The sequence below is a fragment of the Accipiter gentilis genome, chromosome 1, assembly GCF_929443795.1.
Source record: "Accipiter gentilis chromosome 1, bAccGen1.1, whole genome shotgun sequence".
Taxonomy (NCBI): domain Eukaryota; kingdom Metazoa; phylum Chordata; class Aves; order Accipitriformes; family Accipitridae; genus Astur; species Astur gentilis.
Genome location: NC_064880.1, coordinates 52,478,344 through 52,497,801, shown reverse-complemented (window position 1 = coordinate 52,497,801; position 19,458 = coordinate 52,478,344). Strand labels below are relative to the sequence as shown.

The window sequence follows — 19,458 nt, the reverse complement described above, 5'->3', positions numbered from 1 at the left end:
CACTCTGAAAATTACATGCCTATAAAATTATGAATATATGCTTAGATTTTCTTGAAGACTGGGGCACTAGACAGCTTCTGTGTTTAAGCACTATACATTTAATGCTTCTGAACATTACAGGGCTTAGCTGTTCTTAATACTGAATGGTTTTATGTATCTAGAATACTAACAAGGCACATCCAGTCCACAGATATTATTATAATTATTAAAATAAAAAAATAATAAATCATACATAACAACAAAATTAGTATTATTGCTATTAGTAAAGTAAAGCCTCTTCCCCTTAGTTGAAAGAGTTAAACAACTTTGTTGAACAAACAACACTGAGTTTACAAATAGGAGGAGTCGTAAAGCTCTAAATACTGAATATATGTGACTGAAAAAAAATACGGCATTTTAGCAAGTGAAGAATTGGGGTATTCAATGGACAGAGCTGCAGCAGAGGTTACTCACAACAAAATCAGACATACTGTGAAAGGAGAACGACACAAATCTCACAGAGTTTGAGACACTGAACTTTCTCCTGTGAAGCATCCACAAGGTTGGGGTCTGACCAATGGGCCTCAGCCACCAGCTTCAGCTTATCAACAAACTGAATGCCAATGTTTTCTAAATTACTCCAGAAATTCTGAATCTTAAAATCTAACGTATAAATGGCATAACTTAAACATAAGAATTTCTTCTTCAATTGTAGAAATGACAGAATTTTTTCACTTGTTTCTGCTGTATATAAGCTGCATGAAATATTTCAAAGAATGAACATTTTTACATAGGTTATTTATAAAATTATAGATAAATAAGAATCCATGGCTTCACAACATAGCTTATCTTTACAGTAACAAACAAACAGAAAGATGATATAACCTACCATTAAAGAATTTGCATACAAATAAATTTTAGATCATAAGTTCACTATGGATATTACATTCCTCAGATAAAATTATTTATTAATGTTTAAATACATTGAAAGGTATCGATAAGAGACATTTTTGTGAAGAACTTCCCCACAGCATATAATGCTAATCACAGTAAATACTGTAAAACTAATTTACTGGTAACAATTTCAATAGATGGACAGAAGAGCCCCAAACCGAAACGTAAGTCATACTAGGGCTTAAAATAACTAGGTCATGTGGACAGTACTAAGGATTGAAGTAGCATCAGTAAAAGAAGCTTCTAATAAAGGCCTCAAGAAATCTACAGAAACACATTATCAAAATGAATTCAAATAAATAACCTGATTTTTAACATATCTAAATAAAATAGTAACAACAAATGAATGACAAAAATTGTCCATAGTGAGCATACAGAAATGAAAATATATAAGTAAAGATGTAATTACAAGTTTCTGCTGAAAAAATAGACATTGCTTTAATTATGCATATGCCATTTACAAACTCACTAGCATCAAAATATTAGCACCATAGAGACAGATGACCAGCTACAGAACACAGTTTTATGAATACTAAGCATAGCCTACTGGTGATAATCAAAAGGCTCCTATATGGTGAGCCAAGACAGTTTTTGTGGCTAATTCAATAGGCTGTGCATTGCTTTTCCCCTCCTGAAAGTCTTGTTCTCATTCTCCTTTAAACCAGCCCTCCTATCTTTTTTTGCCTATTAGGAGCCACCAGTTTGTGTGATAGAGAATTAAAAATCAGCGCTTGTAAAAAAACTGCAAAGGATTTTATTTTTCAAGTAAAAAAATTGGACACTTAGCATTGAAAAAAGCACTTATACTTCTGAAGTCTGCTATTTCACGTAAGGTGATTGTCACAGACTGTCTTAGCTGTAAGTAAACAGCACTGCATCACACGTGAAAAGAGCAGTTTATCATTCAGAGATAAATACAGGACTTACACAGTGGCTACAATATGTTTATTTTTCAATTGCATATATATCCGTAACAATAAACTTCCCAATGAGCTCTCACCAAGTTGCAGGAATCTAATGGTGAATATATTTCTGGGGAATAGACATCTGTTTTTTTCAGTGCATGTGCTGTCTCATTCTCTTTGTGAGCTTTCTATTTACATAACAAGTCTGTGCTAACAGATTAAAAAAATCCTGTCCCCATCTAATCTCTTAGAGATACATACAATATTCTTACAACTATGGTATTTGATGTATCTAAAATTAAAGATACTCTACTTTTCATAAGAACCAATGAAAAATACCAGAAAACGATCCTCCAGTAACAGAAACAAACTCAGTAACTTTTCAATTGTGTGCTGTCACAAATGAGTAGTGAAAGAGAACGGCAGTCAGCCAGGTCTCTTTCGTCTTCAGGTAGGTCTTAAATATGTTTCTGCTAAACCAATCAACTTGATTATTGGCTGTTCCTCAGGTTATTCTTCCCATTTACCCTGTGGCATAACTGAAAAACACTCCTCCAGAAGAGTCAAATCCAAATCGGAGCCACAGGCTCCATGCTGGAAAACACGGGCAAAGCTTAGAGACCTGTTTACAAGCATCCGGCCTGATTTTGTCCGATTTTATTTTCAACAATTGCTATTTTTATTTTGTTAAGTGGAAAAATCACACAAAATTGTATTTAGTAATTGCATCACCTTCCATAATACTAAACCCACGGTATCATTAATTTCTAGTGGTGGCACTGCTTTACCACCAGAGAAACAACACTGCCTATAACACCAGCCTACTGAAAGCCCACCGTTATTTTCTGACATATCAAATGAACCAGAAGAAACCATTTTAAAATTTGAAATCACTGTGTTTACTATCCATACGTATGTGAGAAGAAGAGAAAGAGTGGCAAAGAGAGAATTCACCTACCTCAAATCAGGAAGACTGGTGGAGGTAATCCACAAGGTTTTGGTGGGTCTCTGAACTTTTGGAAAGAATTAGAGAAGTGCTGTTTGTTCAAGTCTTTATGTTTCTTTGCCTGTTTTGTTGTGATAAAGCCGCTTCTTCCTGCAAGAAAATACACGTTGTATTAAAACAAGATTTGCAGAAAGACAAGTTATCAATACCTGCGTTTCACGTAGACTGCACAGCTTCTCTAACAGACTGCTCCACTACACAAAAACATTCAGAAAAGCAAACATTGAAAAAAACTGGTGAGTTTACCTAGGCACACTCAGTAGTCAGTGAAGAAAGGTAGAGTCCAAAGTGTGATTTAAAATAAATTAATCTGATCCTACATACAGCTGTATTCTGAACTGCCCTCTAGGAGGATCTCTTTCTTCATTGACCACAAACACAAAAATCAGACGAATACCCTAGTGTCCAACAGTTGGGTCCAAATTTGGCTATATCCTCCACTGCTTTACACTCTACAGAACTTAAAGCTACAAAAATAGAGCCCGCACAGCTGGAGAATGGATGAAAGGACTTTTTAATGTGATATTGTTGAGATCTACCATAAAACTTCAGACAAATAAAATTGTAAAAGAAGATGCCCAGTTTTGCTTATTTATATCTAATTTATATACCCCCCCCCATACACACACGCATACACATATATATAAATTAACATAAAAACCCCAATGTAGCTTAGATACCATTGAAAACAGATTTTAGACTTGTAGGCATTTTTTCCCTAAAATGCCTTGTAGATTTTTCACCTAAAACAAACACAGCTACAACTAATTCTGTGACTTGAACGTGTGATGGAGAATCACGAACTCAGCCTAACCAGAGCCTTGTATTTAATTTTATTCATACAACCAGCATAAACAGTGAGCGAAAATATCTTTGCCTGACTACGCTTGGACTAACTACAGGGAATGACAGGATTTTCAGGTTTCCCCAATGCAGACCCAGAACCTTGATCAATCCAGAAGACCTGGCTTAAATCAGGGCTCTGTTAGCTCCTCAGCAGAAAGCCTGAAAACTATGGGGACACCAGGTTTTTTCCGTACTTCTTCATTTTCCTGGGACCCTTCTCGAGGAGGAAAACCCCTACGTGTAGCCCCCCTTACTCAGGTGAGAAGGCACAACTCAACCCTCTGCTAAAAGGCTCCTCCTGCTCCAGGCTGCGGGTCGGCGCCGCTCCCTCTCCTGCGCAGAGGCTAACGCCGGTCCGGTGAATCAGATAAGGGAGCCGATTTGTGTATTTCTGCTGGATTAGTCTTAACCTAGATCGGTTCCCTAATCTCTGTGGCTGGAGGAATGCTCGTGCTGGACTAGACGCTTAGGAAGGAGCGGCACGTGTACAGGAATGAGTAACTCGAAGTGGAAGGAGCAGCAGCAAATTTGGCTCATGCCAGTCCAAAGTGCTTGGGGAAATCCAGTTTTTGTTTGCTCATTTATTTTAGAGTGCCGTAGTATTGAAAATACCTTCTTATCTCCTGTTTTCATCGGAGGGCCACAGTATATTTCATTGTTTAAATAAAAGCAATATTTAGCTGTCTACATATTCAAAATGTACGATCCTAATCCTAAAATTTAACTGTTATGATACCAAGGAGCAGGTAGGCACGTCTAAAAAAATCTGCTTTCAGTACCTGACTAGAGTCATCATAAAGCTGTTGGAAATAATAATCTTGCTTCCTTACTGATTAGAATTCACATCTATTATTCGAATATTTGCCAGACACAGTATCTGGAGAAAATGAAGTTAAAACATAACGGATGACTTAAGAAAACAAGAAGCAAATATCCTACCTTCCAAAACTACCTTTGCATGAACATCTGGCCTTTTCCAAGCATACTGTTCTTTTGTATGACAAGTTGGCCATATTAATAACACTTCAAAAATGCATTTTAACTGCCTAACAACACAATATACCAAGTGAAAAACATTAAAGCTAAACCAAATACAATAACAACAGGCAGGTCTCTCAGAGAAGCTAATTTAAAAATTAGCTATAGCTATAAGGCTAACATACTAACACATTTCTTTTACTAACATGACATATAGCTATAAGGCTAACACACAAACATATTTATTTTATGTATGTGATGTATAGCTATGAGGCTAACATACTAACATTTTTCACAGATTTGGCAACAGTATCATTTGAGTGGATGTAGCTTTGAATGGAGAAAATGTAAGAAGGGATACTATCTATTTTTTTGTCTCCAGTTACAGGGAAAAAAAAAAAAAAAAAAAAGAAATGGAGTTTTAATTTGCAAGAGAAGAAAATCAGAGACATCAATTTAGTCAATAGTCTCAATCCTATAAATACTGCATATCTGATACTTTCATAAAGAAAGTGACAAGTACTAATAATATATCTTACAACCATGAAAAGACTTTTATTTTATAAAAAGCCTCGGTTTTGACAGGAAAGGTGCATGCTACTATTCAGAAACAGCATACATGCAGTCTTCACCCCGCAATTTAAAAACTGAACGAAAACAATCAAATTGACAAATAGATCAGTTTCCGACTTTGAAGAAAATCACTCCCATGTACAACCCTGGGTAATAAAGAGGTAAGCACAGTGCAGGCCCGTGTACCATAGCACTCATCTTACTTAACTGCTGGTTGCTATGGCAAGCATTTGCCTGTATTTTGTACGTTAAACAGTAATATGTTTTCTGCTTCCTTATTCTTGATATTTTGATGAAGTTAATACTCAAGATTTGGACCTGTAAGGTATGCAAACTGAAGGTTCTCTCAAATAATCATGCATTCCAATTTATTTCGGTTTTTGTGAAAACATCTTAGAATTAAAAATTATTCATTAATTTAAAAATTATTTTCATTCATCTGTAACACAGCATTTTAAAAACTTGTGATTTATTTCCATTAGCTAGTTTGCATATCTGTTGCACATGCATTTCTATTTTCTAGCTCACAATGGAAACATAATCTACTTTTCTCCTTCACTGATCTTTAATTTAATATAAAGATAACTGTGAAACTGATGAGAACTGAGATGATAAACAAATAATTTTAGTTCTGTATAATAGCAATTTGTCTTTTCCCCTCCTTTTTTTCCTAAACAAATGTTGTTAGAGGTACAAAAGAACGCATTAGTAAAAAAATTTATTTAGTCATTACTATTGCAAACCAACAAATAACTGAGTTTCTTTCTGTACTTGTCTCTACCTGAAACACAGTGGTATTTCAAAAGGTGCGTAAGAGCCAGCCATCAGTACAAGAGCCATTCGAATGAGGACAAGACAATGTTAATCCATTTTCTTCTTGATTTCTGTGGCCAACATAAAGCCTTAACATACAAAATATAAATACCCCAAAGCGAACACATTTGATAACTCCAACAGCAGAGAGAAACAATTCTCTTGCCACCCCAGGGGTCCCCACCAGACTAACTGCAAGCTCAGCTGTCATCCCCTGAACAAAGATCCATGACAAAACCTGGTAATAGTCACAAACTTAAACAAACAAACAAACAAACCCCCCAAACCCCAAAAAACAAAACAGAAAGGAAAAAAAGTATTTTTCTTTCTATAGGAATGTTGTTTTCCACTATCAGCAAGTGCACAGGCTCTTTTTCTTCCCATACATGAAAATAAAGAATTTGTAGATGGCTTCATTTCTTTGTTCCGTCGTATTTTGACATTGGAAACTAGTGAAGAGAATTTGTCAGCGGGGTCACTAGTCCTGGATTATGACTTTTAACCTCTCCTATACGTCATAATGTATACGACTTGCAGAAACAGAGTCTCAAATGCATATTTACAAATTGCTTAAAAGCCAAAATACACGTTATATGCATTTTATTTACATTAATGTACATTCTTTTTGCACTGCTTGACAGGACACACAAACGTCGCCCTGCAGACAGCTGAACCCACCTTTCCTCCTGCCCCTCCAGCTGCTTGTGTGCTTCCACACTGGGCTGGAACTCGTCTTTCACTGAAAAGGCCTAACTGAACCCACCAGTTATGATTCAGATATAAAAATATTTGTGTTGACAACAAGATTGTAAGCTTTTCTGTTCCTCTAAGAAGACGGTGTGAGCAGCTGAAGCACTGTACAAATACTTGAATAAGTACACCAACAGCATAAGAAGCAGAAGAAACGGATACCTCGACTTCAAGATTAAACTGTTATCCAAAGCCTCAAACTCATTAGGGAAAGAAGAAATTTAATGCGGCAAGCACACCAACAGTTTATACTTTTGCCTCATGATACTTTATCATCACATAATAAAGTGCCTTCTTTTAGACAGGACATTATGCCGTTGTTTAAAATTAAATCCCCCCCGAAAGAAAATAACATCAACTTTTCTAAACTATGTTATTTCTTATTTAAAAATTCTTGGCGCAATTCTCCGTAACTGGCAACACTCATGCAGGCCAAATGCTGCCACGGCGGTTGACGGGAGGAGGACTCAATGACTTGTGTCCAGCACAGACTCTTTGCATCCATTTCCTTCTGGTCCGGACTCAGTCTGCAACCAATGCCGGTGGCAGAGAAATCTGTTTTCTGCTAAATCTGAATATTACCTCATACGTCTGAAGTTCATACGGAAAGGAATCACCCCACCCAGGAACATGAACACTACCACACATAAATGTTTTTTGTGTTGTTATTGCTCAGGTATGAGATAACTGGAAACATTTAAGGAAGCTAAGAGAAAAAAGAAGGAAAAAAAAAAAAAAAAAAAAAGGTTGTTGCTTCACAATCTGCTCATCTCTAAACATGTTAAAGAGGAATTATTTTAAGGAAGGTCAAGGAATAGCTTTCACCACTACTAACTGCAGAGTCAATGGTTTTAACAGGTTGAATTTTACTCTTTGTTTATTTAGCGATGTGACCAACTTCATCACCATTGCACACTGTCTGTATTCTTTGCTTCTATCATCCCTCTACGGCTAGAAGGTGTTAATCTCCTGGTAAAATGATAACCAAAGTCGTCATACGCACAGATTTCATTTCTATTATCTCCACAGCGCCTTACAATGTGTTAAAAATTGTCATGCTACAGAAAGGCCTGGACAGTGTGTACTACAGCAAGTATCCCACCTGAAACTGGAAAGGCTGAGAAAGTTCAAAATAAATCCAGCAGATCTGAGAAGTTGTGGCAGTCCAGGGAAGTTCCCCCTGACTGGAAAAGGGAAAACATGGAGCAGATCCCCTTGGAAACTATGCTAAGGCACACAGAAAAAAAGGAGGTGGTTGGTGACGGCCAACACAGCTTCACTAAGGGGAATTCATCCTGACAAATCTGGTGGCCTTCTACAAGGGGGTTACAGCGCTGGTGGATAAGGGAAGAGCAAATGACATCAACTACCTGGACTTGGGCAAAGCATCTGACACTGTCCTGCACGACATTTTTATCTCTAAATTGGAGAGACATGGATTTGATGGACGGAGCTCTCGGTAAGGAATTGGCTGGATGGTTGCACTCAAAGAGTCGTGGCCAACGGCTTGAAGCCTGAGTGGAGACCAGAGATGAGTGGCGTTCCTTAGGGGTCGGTATTGGGACTGGCGGTTTCACATCTTTGTTGGCGAAATGGACAGTGGGATTGAGGGCACCCTCAGCAAGGTTGACAACGACACCAAGCTGTGTGGTGTGGTCAACACGCTGGAGGGAATGGATGCCATCCAGAGGGACCTCGACAGGCTGGAGAGGTGGGCCCGTGCAAACCTCATGAAGGTCACCAAGGCCAAGTGCAAGGTCCTGCACGTGGGTTGGGGCAATCCCAAGCACAAATACGGGCTGAGCAGAAAATGCATTGAGAGCAGCCCTGGGGAGAAGGACTTGGGGGTATTAGTGGATGAAAAACTGAATGTGACCCAGCAATGTGCACTCATAGCCCAGAAAGCCAACCGTATCCTGGGCTGCATCCAAAGCAGCGTGACCAGCAGGTCGAGGGAGGGGATTCTCCCCCTCTACTCCGCTCTGGTGAGACCCCACCTGCAGTACTGCGTTCAGCTCTGGGGCCCCCAACATAAGAAGGACATGGACCTGCTCGAGCAATTCCAGAGGAGGGCCACGAAGATGATCAGGGGGCTGGAGCACCTCTCCTGTGAGGACAGGCTGAGAGAGTTGGGCTTGTTCAGCCTGGAGAAGAGAAGGCTCTGGGCAGACCTTACAGCAGCCTGCCAGTACCTAAAGGGGGCCTACAGGAAAGCTGGAGAGGGACTTTCTACAAGCACGCGTAGTGACAGGACAAGGGGTAATGGCTTTGAACTGAAAGAGAGTAGATTTAGGTTGGGTGTAAGGAAGAAGTTCTCCGCTGTGAGGGCGGTGAGGCACTGGCACAGGTTGCCCAGAGAGGCTGTGGCTGCCCCATCCCTGGCAGTGTTCAAGGCCAGGCTGGATGGGGCTTTGGGCAACGTGGTCTAGTGGGAGGTGTCCCTGCCCACGGCAGGGGGGTTGCAACTAGAGGATCTTTAAGGTCCTTTTCAACCCAAAGAACTCTATGATCCTATGATAAATTTACTTAGCGAAGGAATTTAATTTTACTACCCAGCACGTACCATGCTGCCGGCTGAAGGCCGCCTCCTTCACCATCGAGGAATATTCATCATTGAGTTTCCTCTAAGTAGTTCTTTCAAACTGACGTTGCTACTAATTAGTACTACTAATTGTCCAATTCATTCATAAAGTATCAGGATGGTACTTTAATAATCCCCTGACACAGGACTCCTAAAGCAGAATTCAGTTTCTGGAATTCTAATTCTATTCTTGCTAAGGTTAATAGATGGTTTCCCACTGAGTTTAATATAATTCACATTGGATCACTACTGAGTCTATATTTATATAAAATGCCCTACTATTTGAATCTGTTTGATCATTTTAAAAATATCCACCTTATTTATTCATAGATAGAGGTCAAAATTCTCTAAAAATTTAACCTAGGATCGAACAATTTTTCGGAAACCTTCGATAGAGGTTATGAAGTCTGTTTTTAAGGTATTTCTAAGTACCATGCTACTAAATCATCAAACATTCCTCTGTTTTTTAGAAATATATAACACCTGCATTAAGGCCAAACAGAGACATGAAATAATATTAAGGTGCCTTAATGACGAACGTACCAAATGTCATTGGGGAAAAAAAAGTACCCATCCTCTTAAAAGGCTAACAAAACTCACTTCTTCATTGCAAGGTTTTCTGAAGCCTTATGAGGTTGTGAAAAGGCCAGAGATGAGAAAAATGCCTCAGACAATAGTTAATATATAAATATATCTAAGACCTCATGATGTCTTACTGGATTTACTCATTTGGAACTTTTACGGTGATCTTGGGCAATTATTGATACATACATCATGTATTGTTCTGGCCACTGCTGCGATTGTAAAAATAATTATCCTCACTGCAGAATTTGACAAAGTGAAATTTTCCCTGAAACCACATTTTGAACACAAATCCATACTGAAATTTAAAAATACTCGTCTCTATATAATATTTTATATAAATACAGAATATGCATAATTATACAATTATGCATATCATATAATTATACAAAATAAAAAAAATCCTAATCCAAGAATCAAATACAAACGTACAGAAAGCTGGCAAGAGGAAACCATAATTTTAATCCGATTACTACTAAAGCAAAATTTTTTTAACTTTTTAACCATAGAAAATTGATTTGACAATAGCCTACAACTACAGCGCACAGCAACATCCTATGGTCAATGAGAAAGCCATTCATAAAAGTGCAAACTCTGGACTGCCCTCCGACAAGCTTCTGCGGAGCAGGTCAGCAGTCAGCACTGCAAGCCTGCCAGAACCCTTTCAGATTCTGGCTCAGAGAATGTCATGCTGGACAGGCCACAAACCCCATGCTCCCGAACATGTAATAAAGGGATGTCTAGAGAACTCATCATGCTTGGTGGGTCCACCTCAGTTCCACTAGTTTGTTTCTGACATAGGAGCAAAGCAAAAATCCTCTTGCATGACTCCCTGCCCACCCCGCTGGCAGAAGCAGCCGTGATGCCTTCAGGGCTTTTGCCGGAAAGCTCGTTCCTGCACTCTCTCACCACCAACTCCTCCCGCTCCTTCACCTTTTCCTCTCCTCACCACGCCTTTCCTCTTGGATCTAATCCCCCACATGTATCAAGCAGACAGCGTGCACTTAGTACAGTCCTGAAAGTCTTCCTCATCTGCTCAAGTCCTCTCCTAACCACGGTAACACACCTCATCCTGACGCCAGCTGAACTCACTTGCTACTCATCCCCTGGATAGGAGTCCCAACTTCTTTAGTATCTCTCTGTGGAGTCTCATCAGGGCAAAACTTGTCTCAGTGTACGTCCTCAGCCCTCACCTAGAGAAGCATAATAAGGAAAACACACACCTTCTTCCAGGGAGGCCGCTGATGACTTTAGAGTTAAGCGGAGAGAGCTGCAGCTGGTGAAGAACATCGCTGATGTGTATGGTCATAGGCTAGTTTAAGCAAGTGACGGATATGGAAGCATTTCTAGTCACATCAGACTTTTTCAGTTAAAAATCTAAAAATAGACAAATACCCAAGCTGGTAGTTTGTGCATGCAAAGCAAGGATGAAGACAGTTCTCCTAATCCACACCTATTCCCTGCTTCTTTCCTGGCACTAAGGAACTGTTCTTCCCAGAAGCAGGCTGGCCCTCAGCAGTCCCACCGCCGTCCCATGGCCAGAAGCACACCCATCTCCCCATCAACATGAAGAACTCCCACCCTAGAGGTAAGATTTCAGCCACGTGAGAGAGTATTTCCAAGCAAACGACCAAGCAATCCACAACAGTCTCACTGGCAGACCTAGCATAGGTCACTGGTCGGATTTCCCGATGTCACAAAAATCAGGATGACCCAACCCAAGCCTGTTTCCTAAAGCAGGATACCATCCGGCTGTATTCAGCAAACTGCGAGGTTGTAAGTACTAATGTAAGAGTTTTAGGGAGGTAGCAGGTAAGGCTGCCTTGGGACTTGGGCGTCCGTGGTGTTTTCTGCCACACCATCCTCACTTTCTGGCAGGCTGTCTCGTTGCAACAGATTGTAATTGGAGAAAAAAATATAAATCAAATTCAGTGGCAATGATTGCAGTATTAGCTACAGCTGACATAGACAAAGCGTTACATTAAACATCTCCTACAGCAAGCTGATCATAAGAATCATCCGATAGCGGTAAGTTAATTAGATTCTGATACTTAGTTCGATACCTAAACAAAGATACTCAAGCACGAACTCAGCATTTGCAATACTGAAAGAGAGTTGGTGTAAAGCTACCAGGAAGGCATTAAGAAGCTTTGCTACACAGTTCTTAATTACTGGGAAAAAAAGAGTAATTCCCAGACCATCACATAAATGGCTACTGATACCTTGGCACTCAAAACCAGCTGTTTGACTGGATTTTAACTTTTTTTCAATTTGCAGATCACTACAAATAAGTTTTCTATCTTCCAATTCCATTTTTTTAATGCAGTACTTTGCAATACAGAATTATGCAGGCTCAAGAATAATGAATGGACAGAGGCATGTAACTGGTTTACTGGTCTGGTTTGCACACTTTATTATGCAAAACAGAAGTGATAATTTTTACTTGATAAAATACCGTGTTGTTTTTACTCTGAGAAATTCACCAACAAGAAGGAACAAGGCAGATTCCCAAGCTAAAAATTAAAGGTGCCAATGTATGACAAAGTGTCATGTCACCTAGTCAAACTGCAAATGAAAAGCCAGAAAAAACATCATGTCGTTAAAAACTTATAATAATTTTTCAGAAAAAAACTTAATACACAGCATCGTAAATTTACTATCCCTTTGGTTTACTGAGATAACCAAATAGCTTCTGGGGGAAGATGATGAAAACAGAACTAGAAAGAATTGCCTCAGCACACACCGCCCCCCCCCAAAACCACACTCCTCCTCCTCCTCAACATTTCCACAAACGTAGATACAATTTTTTATTACCAAGGGCAATAAGAAAAGCTTCCATAGGTATGTTGGTGATAAAAGGAAGATGAGGGAAAACGTGGGCCCTCTCTGGAAGAAAATGGGAGACCTGTTTACCTGGGATACGGAAAAGGCTGAGAAACTCTAATGACTTTTTTGCCTCAGTCTTCACTGGCAAGTGCTCCAGCCACACCATCCAAGATGCAGAAGGTAAAGGAAGGGACTGGGAGAACGAAGAACTGCCCACTTAGGAGAAGATCAGGTTTGACACCATCTAAAGAGCCTGAAGATGCACAAGTCCATTGGACCTGATGAGATGCATCCACAGGTCCTGAGGGAACTGATGGAGGAAGTGGCTAAGTCACCATCCGTATTTGAGAAGTCATGGCAGTCCAGGGAAGGTCCCACTGACTGGAAAAGGGAAAACATAAAACTCATTTTTAAAAAGGGGAAAAAAGAAGAGCCGGGCAACTACAGGCCAGTCAGTCCTACCTCTGTGCCTGGCAAGATCATGGAGCAGATCCTCCTGCAAACTATGCTAAAGCACGTGGAAAATAAGAAGGTGGTTGGTGACAGCCAACACGGCTTCACTAAGGGCAAATTGTGCCTGACAAAATTGGTGGCCTTCTACGATGGGGTTACAGCACCGGTGGACAAGGGAAGAACAAATGACATCATCTACCTGGACTTGTGCAAAGCATTTGACACTGTCCTGCACGACATCCTTGTCTCTAAATTGGAGAGACATGGATTTGATGGATGGAGCACTCGGAGGATAAGGAACTGGCTGGATGGTTGCACTCAAAGAGTTGTGGCCAACGGCTTGATGTCCGAGTGGAGACCAGAGACGAGTGGCGAAGGTGTCCCTGCCCATGGCGGGGGGGGGGTTGGAACTAGATGAGCTATAAGGTCCCTTCTAACCCAAACTATTCTAGGATTCTTTGATCACATGTCTGCTCTACAAGTATTAGACACAAAAAAGAGGACACAGGAAAAAAAAAAAAAAAGCATTTGAAGTTGTCAAAGTGTTCGGCAGTAAATCAACACTAGGAGTAGGTAAGAACCAGATTTTTGAAATTAAATTAAGAAATTTATCTTGAAGTGTTAAAGACAAAAAGCTATTGCAACAACAAGAAACCCTTTAAAAAAAATAATCACAGATTTAAATTTTTTCTCTAAATTTGTTATATTCCAAAATCTACAATGAATTCAAAATATAAATTGCATTAGGTTTCTTGCTTCTAAAATATTTTTTGGGAAGCAATTCAATGAATGGCTGTATTAATATAGAGATCAAGAAAAGTGTTTCATACGTTAGAGCACCTAACAAATGAATTTTGCCAGCTTCATCTTAGCCAACTTTTCACATCAGCGGAGCACACAGGAAAAGGAGCCAAGAACAAGCCTTTCAGTAATAGTGAACAGATAACTCTGTTACACCTAAATTTGTTTTTTTATTACAAGTTTTTATGTGAAATTTTCTCTACCACTAAAAAACCCACCCCTTCAAGCCAAAGAAACTTCTAATATACAGTGCAAAAGACTTAAATTAAGGCCTCCAGTCATTAACAAGATGTTAAACAATTTTAATTGCTTTGCAAGCAATCTTAATTTAATAATTAAAAAAAAAAAGTTTAATAGCAGCAGAGCCTTAGAATTTTGTATGGATCTAAGAACACTGAATTACACAGCGTCAACTGGTCTAATTTAATGACTGGATTTTTTTCCTTCTTCACAGAACCACAAGCTAAGCGTCCCAGTTCCTTCATGCATGTTTTTACACTATCTGGATTTAGGTTTAATGTAAGAGAAAGTTTCTGACCCCTGAAGCTTGTTTCCTCTTCTGTACTTGTAAACGTCTCTAATTCTAAGTTATGACGGCTGGTAGGAAGGGGTTAACGGGAGCTTCCAGATGACAGAATTCACTTCCCAAAGAGAGTACCGAGACAACCGTTCAAGGAGAAAAACTTTAAATTCCTACTGAATTACGCTAGATTGAAATTGATGGGACAATCAGATCCCCTGGCAGCTACTAATCTGGTAGATAAAAAGATTTCTATTCAAACCAAGTGCTGAGATACTAACGGTGAGCTGAAGCCTAAGGATCAAAGCACATCTTCATCTTAATGCAAACTTGCTTTAAATTTGACAGCTGGAAGAGTACACTTCCCAAGTTTTTTGGAAGCAGTGCTCCGTGGCCTTGGTCTGACACGTAATAAGCCAGACATGCCAGGTCCAGCTATTTGGACTGCCTGATCTGCCAACCGCCTGCACCTAAAGTGGGGAGCGGAGTGGCGAGACAGCAGAGCACGGCAGATGGAACTGAAGCCACCTATAGGGACCTATAGGCTGTCTCCCTCATCAGGAAACCAGAAACTACAGGTGTCTGGGCACATACTTCATGTAGAAACTTCTTCCTTACCTTACAACACACGTAAGCCGACGCTCCGTGAGACAGCCTCCCCTGTATTTCACTATTTTTGAGCTCTTAACTACTCCAAACGGATTCAAACCAAGCAGGTGCATGCCTGACAAAGTAACTGAATGGTTGCGCTGCCTTCAAAAAGCACTCATGGCTGAAAGTAATTGCATACACAAAGAATTTGATTAGATTTTAAAAATGTCTTACGTGGGATGGCAGTACGTAGCTATGTCAGTGGAGATATTTTCAGTCAGCTTTTTTGAACTTTTGAATGTGGAAACTCGCGGCAAACACACCTAACCAAAAGTTGGGACCTAAAATAACCATGTAAAATTCTCCTTTCAGCCTCACTTTGGATTAGCACTTGAGGAACTTCACCTGAGGAACTAAAGACCTGCAGTCTTATCTTAGCATAAGAAGATGTCAACAAAACACAGTCATACATGAAGACACAAAAATAAGCTATTATATAAAATGGCTATGTGCACTAGTGCATTAGGAAATACCTATTTTAGCTGCTGCTCAATTTCAGAGAACAGACGGAAATATTTAAAGTTTGGGCAACAAGAATTATTTCTTAATAATATCAAGATAGCCTGAAAAACAGATAAGAATGCCTCTAATTCTCTGTGAACCGAGATCTGTGCCTAATGTGGCTAGTTTAACACCCCAATCATTAGTGATAAGATTTTAAAACAGTCAAAAGAGCTTTCTGCTCTATGGCATCATCCAAAGTTTCTAGTAGCCTCATAATATATTAGCTGGGGAAAATGTCAGTATACTCTTCTTGACATTTTGCACTAGCAGGTACAAGTAACAGTGTTCAAGTCTTTCCTCAACTCCAGTAGCTACAACCTTTTTGAGCGTTATGTTCTTGAATATTTCTAGTAACACGTACCACATCGAAAGTTTTGATGCTAGGGAAAGTGACTCACCTTACACACAAAACAAGAGTTTCAGAAGCAATTTAGAAAGGAAGCCTGATGTACTTTCAAAAAGCCAACACAAGCACTATTAAAATTAACCGCCAAATGTTTTGTTATAAAGTGAAATGCCCAACCAAGCCACAATACAGAATATGAACATTACTAAAAAAGTCGTAATGCTGTAAAAGTTCACGTATGCCATAGTTAGCTGTTACTAAGTGGAATGACTGCACTAGTAATTTTTAAGTAGGGGTCCAAATAGTCAACACAAACCAGATACAGTCTGCTGAATTATTTATTTTTTTAACTATAAACATGTCCTCTGCTAAACTACCAAAATTAAGAATCTACTCATGCAGCTAGATCCTCATCTTGCGTACCAGGCTTCGCTACAAAGCAGCATAAGTTTACTCAGGGTAAGAATTTATCCTAAAACATACACAAAACCGTAGTAAATGGAAACAGTCAAATCATTTGTCTGTAGCTACTGTAGGTCAGCCCAACTAAGCACGCTATGTTAAATACTGTAGCGTAAAATAAGTTTGTGATTCAGCACATAAGTTTGTAATTCAAGTATTTTAGGCAGCAGATAAAAATGAGCAGTTTAAAACAAGGTTTTTCTTTAAATAGACTTTTGGTTTATTCTTCCAAAGAAATATTAAATACCGAACATACGAATTCACCTGCACAGAAATAACACTGTACCCTAGAATTCCTCATATTATCATCAAGAACTATTGTTATACTCACATACCAAAATATTTTATATCAGTATTTCTTCCCACTCGATGTAACCAAGTCATTTTTCGGCAGAGTTAATTTGACAGCACAGAGCCTAACTAAACTTCCTGCTTTTTTAATTTTATTCGTTGTCTTAGTCCATATACAAATCCCACAGCAAGCTCTAAATTCGTTGCAACTGCACACTGAATCGTAGCCTGGGCCCTTGCAACACCAGTCTCAAAGCTGAAAATACAAAATTTATGTACAAGTATTAAAGAGCACAAGTCTGTTGATGCAGTCAGATTTCACCTTGGTCTTCTAAATTCTTCTCAGCTGAACCCCACAGACCTGAACTTTACCAACTACAGACTATTTAGCATCTCTGTTTTAATTTTGCTGATATGTTTGATAGAAATGCATTTTTGCAGCACGCTCTCCAGATGCCACTTATCAGTAGAGAAGACTAACACATAAAACCAATAAAAAGGAATAGAAGCAGATTTTAATGTCTGCTTTCAAAGTTTTGTGCAATCAGCAATAGAAGACAACTTGGAGACTGCCATATGTGCAACTAGGTGTTCTCATACCAAGAAGTACATCTAACTCACCTTCAGAGCAAACATTTTCTCTGCCCAAAATGACTACAGACACAGGCAGGGACTGTCACCCTATAAAGACAGTTTGAGATATGGGAGTTTCGAGAAGCTAAGGTAAACTAAAAAGCTAAAGAGGTAGAATTTTTTCATTTTTTTTTTTTTTTTCCTTTCCCACTGTTAAAGAGTAGCACTTTTAAAAAACCTAGTCCATGAAGCTTTTTGGAACTATAGCAAGATAATTTAACACATTATGCTACTATGTAGTTGAGGTCACACATACTGATATTCACGTTTTGCATTAATTTTGAATATCTTTAGCATTATGTTATTTGACATTCATGGAATCATCTTGGGTTAAGCCAAATGGCAATATATTGCATCGGGTTGTATTTTCGTAACTGCAACACTGAGAGCTTAGCAAGGAATTCAGGACTTCAGGTATTTTGTATTATTGCAACGGCACTATATATTTACATACAATAACTATTATATCAACAGAAAAGTTATTCACTAATTTACAGGCATAACACTTAAGCACAACTATCAACTCTGAAACCCATCAATTAGATTTTTTTCCTTCTTCTTTTTAGCTGGCACTAGCACAAGAAGTTCTGGCATAGACTGTTTTCAGTTTGCACACATTTAAAATCAGTGTTGACTTCCTGGGACAGCTGATTTAAAATTGCCATGTTCCCTTTTACTGAGCAAGATTTACAAGAGAGCCATAAAGACTTCTTGTACTATTAACTGTTTGATTTCCAGCACCCTAGAGCAAGGCTAATTTTCTCTTTCCACTATATACTAAAGTGACTTTCTCAAATCAAGGAAAAATGTAACAGGAGTTCCTAGAAGTGGTGTGCCTCCTCTCCTCTCTAACCCACATACACCATAAGCACAGATACCCCAGGATTTCCCCACGGCAAAGCACAATGTTTCTTTCTGGGGGCTGGCTGGACAGCCGTCTATCTGCTTCCTGAACTAGAAAGTACGCAAGATTTCAAAACTTTTTTCACTTTCCCAAGCACCCCAGTCTGGCAGCTCAGACCACTGCTCAGGTCCGAGCCTTTACAGCCACCAGCACCCTGGGGCGAAGCAGAAGCACTACGAGAGCTCCCCAGCGAAGTGGTGGAGTCACCATCCCTGGAGGGATTGAAAAGATGGATAGATGTGGTACTTTGGGACATGATTTAGTGGTGGACTTGGCAGTGTTAGGTTTATGGTTGGACTCAGTGATCTTAAAAGTCTTTTCCAACCTAAACAATTCTATGATTCTATGAGGTACTGATCAAATTTATGGCTGAGACCAAATGATCTGCACCCTTGCCCAACCAAAAATCTAGCCAAAGAACAGTGATTTAAGAATACTGCTCATAGAACATTATGAGAGAGAGAACGAAAGAGAGGAAAGGAAAGAAAGAAAAAAGGAAGGAAAGAAAGGAAAGAAAGAAAGAGAAGCATGTGAACCTATGAGAAAGAACTGTGAGTACTGTAAAAAGATACGCACATATTTTGGATACGAGAGGGACAAGCTTTTTGTCCTGTTAAACCACAGATGCCTGCTGCACCCAAGATCATCTCTGCAGACAAATCCCGATCTTGAGATTGAACTATAAGCACAGGATACAAAGACTCGCCCCACTCTCCCAGTCCCTAAAAAGACATCTCTCCTTCACGGCTCTCCCTGAGGATGGACAGTATTTCCCAGCAGTTTCATACACCTCAGAGCACACAGAAAGCCAAGGGACTACATTGAGGACAAACTATCTGCTCTTTGCATGCCTGTGCAACTTCAGATACTTGATGCTGTTTAGCAGAGGGGTTTTTTTGTTTTCTAATTATCAACTTATACATTCTCTGAATTTCCTTTTTTTGTTTTATCAAGTAGCTGTTATATTTTCGGATTTAATAAAGTGCCAGGGATATAACACAACTCTGAGCTTAGTTTTTGTTTTTCAGAAGGTACAGAAAGGAACAGGCATCCAATTTATTTTTGGTATCATTTTGTTTAACAGCAATGCTAAACATATT

At 39.3% G+C, this 19,458-nt stretch overlaps 1 protein-coding gene across 12 annotated transcripts in view; it reads right to left on the bottom strand.

The window, feature by feature from the left end:
- Positions 1-19,458, bottom strand: part of MBD5 (methyl-CpG binding domain protein 5) — a 148,124-nt gene that overhangs the window by 63,482 nt on the left and 65,184 nt on the right. For 10 of the 12 annotated variants that reach the window (XM_049815157.1, XM_049815118.1, XM_049815222.1 and 7 more), the window contains one exon: positions 2,797-2,934. The gene's annotated coding sequence lies outside the window, so the exon portion shown is untranslated. Of the gene's footprint in view, positions 1-2,796; positions 2,935-6,022; positions 6,107-11,190; positions 11,319-19,458 lie in introns of those variants that run through there. The other 2 variants (XM_049815201.1, XM_049815183.1) reach the window with 2 other exon arrangements.